The following is a 5,622-nucleotide window of genomic DNA, read 5'->3' as shown; positions in this document are numbered from 1 at the left end:
ATGGACATCCGTGAAAAAACATGCCCTTAGGTGTGTTATATGACCAAGTACTTATTGGATGGGTGTGCATCTTTGAGAACATTTTAATACCACCTAGGTTTAGGCGTACGAAAAGTGTTGTGCCCATCGGATATCCTTTGCATGGTCAATCGAGCATTAAATACTATTTTTGCTCTAGTGTCATGCACATCCATAAAAAAACACGCTGCTAGGTATGTTATCCAATCAAGCACTTATGGGATGGGCGTGCCACTCTGCGTGAAAGTCAATTCCACCTAGTTGAAGGTGTGTGCAAAGTATTGTGCCCATCCGATATGCTTTGCATTGTCGAACAAGCATTAAGCACTATTTTGGCCTTAGTGTCATGCACAACCGTCAAAAAACGCGGTCCTAGATGTGTTATTTGACTAAGTACTTATGGGATGGGCATGCCACCATGCATGTAAGTTAATAATACCTAGGTTGAGATGTGTGCAAAGTATTGTGATGATCGCATATGCGTTGCATTGTCGATTAAGCATAAATCAGCGTTTTTGCCTTAGTGTCATGGACAACAACCAATAAAAAACATGGTCCTAGGTGTGATATTCTAAAAAGTACTTGTCAGATGGTGGAGCCACTTTGCAAGAAAGTCAATTTCAACTAGGTTGATGTGCGTGCACAGTATTGTGTCTATCGGTTATGCTTTGCATGGGGGATCACACATTATACACCATTTTCCCCCTAGTGTTATGCACATCCGTCAAAGAACATGCTCTTAATAGGTATATTATCATACCAAGTACTTATTGAATGGGCGTTTCACTTTGCATGGAATACCATACCACCGCTTTTGAGGCACGTGCAAAGTATTGTGCCCATCGGATATGCTTTACATGGTAGATTGAGTATTAAATACCGTTTTTGGCCTTGGTGTCATGTACAACTGTCAAAAAACACGATCGTAGGTGTATTTTTCAAACAAGTACTTATCAGATGGGGATGCCACTTTGCACACAAGTCAATACTGCCTAGGTTGAGGAATGTGCAAAGTCTTGTGTCCATTGGATATGCTTTGCATAGTCGATCTCACATTATACACCATTTTGTTCCTAGTGTTATGCACAATCGTCATAAAATACGTTTGGAGGTGTGTTATCCGAACAAGTACTTATGGGATGGGTGCATCACTTTGTATGCAAGTCAATACGACCTAGATTGAGGCATGTACAAAGTTTTGTGCCCATCGGAGAAATGTAGATGCGGTAATATTAGAAAATTCTCGGTATGTGTATATGTGTGTGTGTGTGGCAAACAATTTTGATACAACAAAGTAAACACCTAGTGCACAAATTATGCACTTCATACCTTGAGTAAATAACCTTGTTGATGAGGATAAATATACCCTTGAAAAAAAGCATAGTTGTTGTATGACCACAATAGGATCGCTTTGACACCTGTGATTTTGGCCACATGTAAGTTTGCAAATAGTATAAAAAATCATATAATAATATATTAATAGTTTGCAAATGTGTATAGCAAGTGAGTAATGGGAAGTGGAAGTGGGAGTGAGGAGGGAGGAGTGGAATGGGAGAGGGAAATAATAGGGCTGTATGATAATAAGTATAAAAACTAGTATAATAATATATTAATAGTTTTCAAATGGCAAGTGAGTAATGGGAAGTGGAAGTGAGAGTGGGGAGGGAAGAATGGAATGGGAGAGGGGAAGGTAATAGGGGAGTAGGATAATAAGGGAGTGAAATGAGTGAGGGGAGTTAAAAAGGGATGAAAAAGAGGAGAGTGAGATGGGGAAATATGGGATTTTGGGAAATGGGAGGAGTATGGGACATGGTGGAAATGTGGGATGGGAGTGGTGGCAATGGGGGAGGAAGAAGAAATGGATGGGGGGAGGGCTAATGGAAGATTGGGATGAGGGATGGGGGTCCAATGGGAGACTGGGAGTAATGGGAGCAAATGGGAGAGGGGATAAATGAAAAGCCAATAGGAGAGAGGCGAGGAATGGAAAGCCAATAGGAAAGGAGGAGTAAAACCTAATTTTTCTTATATATAGTCTTCCTTCTTCATTCATTCTCCCCTCATTTCATTCATTGAAGCTTGAGAAAGCAAGGACGATCAAGAAAGCAAGGAAGGAAGAGCAAGAAAGCAAGAAAGAGCAAACTTACAAACTTTTTCTAGGTACTTGCAAATTTTTTTGATTAATTCTTTGTCTAGATTTTTTTTAAAAAATTTGAAGAGAGAGGAACTAGAGAGAGAAAGGTTCCTGCCAGGAGGGGAGGAGAAGGAGAGGATGGAGGGGCGGGAGGGAAGGGAGGAGGAGGGGAGGGAGAGGCGGGGGCGGGATCGAGGGGGGGAGGGGGGGAGGGGGGCAAGGGGGGACTGGGGCAGCCTCCCATGGAGGGGGGGAAGGGGAAGGGGGGGGTGCGGTTGCCACCCCCCCTGGAGGGGGGGAAGGGGGGAGGGGGGGCGGGGGGCTGGCGGGGGGGAAGGGGGGAGGGGGGGTTGGCAGCCACAGTTGCCAGCCCTGTGGAGGGGGGGAAGGGGGGAGGGGGGGGCTAGCGCCCCCCTCAAGGGGGAAGTGGGGGGATGGGGGGCTTGGAGGGGGAAGGGGGTGGGGGGCTGACAGGGGGGGAGGAAGGGGGGAGGGGAGGAAGGGGCGATGGGGGGGTGGAGGGGGAAGGGGGGGGAAGGGGGCGGGGGGCTCGCAGGGGGGGGAGGGGGGGCTGGCAGCCGCTAGCCTCGTGGAGGGGGGGAAGGGGGGAGCGGGGGCTGGCGCCCCCCTCTAGGGGGAAGGGGGGTAGGGGAGAAGGGGGGGCTGGTGACTGCGGCCGCCAGAGCCGCCAGACCCCCTGGAGGGGGGGAAGGGGGGATGGGGGGGTGGAGGGGGAGGGGGTGGGAGGGGGGCCGGGGGCTGGCGGGGGGGGGAAGGGGGGGCTGGCAGCCGCAGGAGGGGGGGAAGGGGGGTGGGGGGGGAAGGGGGGAGGGGGGGCGGGGGGCTGGCGGGGTGGGGAAGGGGGGAGGGGGGGCCTGGCGGCCGCAGCCGCCAGCCCCATGGAGGGGGGGAAGGGGGGGAAGGGAGGGGGTGGAGGGGGAAGGGGGTGGGAGGGGGGCGGGCATATTGGAAATGACTATGCATGTGACATAGTGGGAGCAGGTGAAATAAAGTTTTCTTTTGCAAATGGGTCTGCATTTGTTTTGAAACATGTGAGACATGTGCCTAAGCTGACCAAGAGTCTTATTTCAGTGGGTCAGCTAGATGATGCTGGTTTTCACACCACTTTTGGCTTTCAGAGTTGGAAAATTCAAAAGGGCTCTATGCTTTTGGCTAGGGGTGCCAAGTGTGGGACTTTGTATCCCTTACATGTATCAGGGGTATTTGATCATGTTGTTGCAATAACCGAGCAGCCAAGCACTTCTTTGTGGCATTGCAGGTTGGGGCACATGAGCCAGAATGGAATGAAACTCTTATGCCGTTTGGGTTATGTACCGCATTTGAGTTTCTCTGATTTTGAATTTTGTGAGCACTGTCTCTATGGGAAGCAGACTAAATCAGCCCATAAAAGAAGGGGAAAGAAAGAGTTTGAAATGCTTGATTTGGTGCATTCAGACGTATGTGGTCCCATGCCTACACGGTCATTAGGCGGGGCTGAATACTATGTGACATTCATTGATGATGCAACTAGGAAAGTGTGGGCTTATGCTATAGCTCGGAAGAGTGATGTGTTCCAGGTATTTCAGAAATGGCTGGCCTTGGTTGAGAATCAGTCAGGTAGAACGCTTAAATGCCTACGGACTGACAATGGTGGAGATTATCTCTCTCATGACTTTCAGCATTTCTGTGATACACGTGGGATTAAGAGGGAGCTCACATCCCCTCGTACTCCAGAGAAAAATCCAGTTGCAGAAAAGATGAACCGTACCATTCAAGAAAGGTTGCAATGCATGCTTTCCAATGCAAGTCTTTCTGGTGGTTTTTGGGCTGAGGCAATGAAGACTGCAGTGCATGTGATCAATAGATCACCTAGTAAGAGTTTGGATGGTGGTATTCCTGAAGAAGCATGGAGTGGCAAGAAGCCCTCTTACTCTCATTTGCGTATCTTTGGGTGTGAGGCATATGCACATGTGCCAAAAGAGCTTCGAAAGAAGCTAGATCCTAAGTCTAGGAAATGCATCTTTCTGGGTTATGGTGAAAGTGGAGAGATGGGCTATCGTCTCTGGGATCCAGAAGCAAAGAAGATCATACGCAGCCATGATGTGGTCTTCAATGAGAAGAAGATGCATAAGGCACCCATGAGGGATGTGGAAATGAGGAGAATCACTTTCCAGGATGTGAATCCACCTGCATATGTTGATAGACAGCAAGCTGTCCATGCACCAAATGTGCAAGAAATGGTACCACCAAGTACTCCCACAGGTATACAATCAAGGGTAGATGATGGATCATCTATTAGTGGAAATGATGAGCCAAATGTGGCTGATATGCAAGTGGGACAGCAAGCTGAAATGCCCTTGAGAAGATCATCTAGAGTGTCTAGACCACCTGATAGGTTTGTTCCAGGGGTAGACTATGTGATGCTTACTGATTGCGGGGAGCCTTCTTGCTATAGAGAGGCTATGATGCGTGAGGATCAACGCAAGTGGGAGTATGCTATGCAATCAGAGATGAGTTCACTTATGAAGAATAAGACTTGGGACTTGGTTTCTTTGCCACATGGAAAGAAAGCATTGCCATGTAAATGGGTCTACAAAATGAAGGTCACAGGTGATGATGTGCCTAGGTACAAGGCCCGTTTGGTTGCTAAAGGGTTCAAGCAAGAGAAGGGTGTGGACTTTGATGAGATATTCTCTTCGGTTGTGAAGATGACCACACTTAGATGCATGCTTGGACTAGTGGCAATAGAGGATATGGAGCTTATGCAGATGGATGTCAAGACAGCTTTCTTGCATGGGGATTTGCATGAGGACATCTACATGGTGCAGCTGGAAGGCTTTGAAGAAAAGGGCAAAGAGCATTTAGTTTGCAAGCTGAAGAAGAGTCTCTATGGTCTTAAGCAAGCGCCTAGAGAATGGTATCAGAAGTTTGATGCTTTCATTCGGTCCCAGGGTTTTAGAAGGAGTGAAATTGATCACGGCCTCTATACTAAAAGGGCTAAGGATAGTAGCCTGATAATCCTGGCACTATATGTGGATGATATGCTATTGGCTAGCAAAAATACTTATGAGCTAGATGCATTAAAGGCCAAGTTGCATGAGGCCTTTGATATGAAGGATTTGGGACTTGCAGGTCATATTCTTGGTATGCGCATCACGCGTGATCGGAGTAGGAAACTCCTTTGGCTTTCACAAAGAGAGTATGTTACAAAAGTATTACAGCGTTTCAATATGGAGGGGGGGAAGGCAGTGAGTACTCCATTGCCTCCATATGTGAAACTGAGTCATACAGATAGTCCCAAATCAGATGAGGAGAGGGCCATGATGGCCAAGGTTCCTTATGCATCAGCAGTTGGGAGTCTTATGTATGCTATGATAGCTACTAGACCAGACATTGCATTTGCAGTGGGAGTTGTTAGCCGGTATATGGCTAATCCAGGAAAGAGGCATTGGGAGGCAGTTAAGTGCATCATG

This window comes from Dipteris shenzhenensis, chromosome 5 (assembly GCF_047967505.1).
Source record: "Dipteris shenzhenensis isolate YYH24624 ecotype China chromosome 5, Dip_SZ_1.0, whole genome shotgun sequence".
NCBI lineage: Eukaryota > Viridiplantae > Streptophyta > Polypodiopsida > Gleicheniales > Dipteridaceae > Dipteris > Dipteris shenzhenensis.
Note: the sequence above shows the minus strand (reverse complement) of the source record.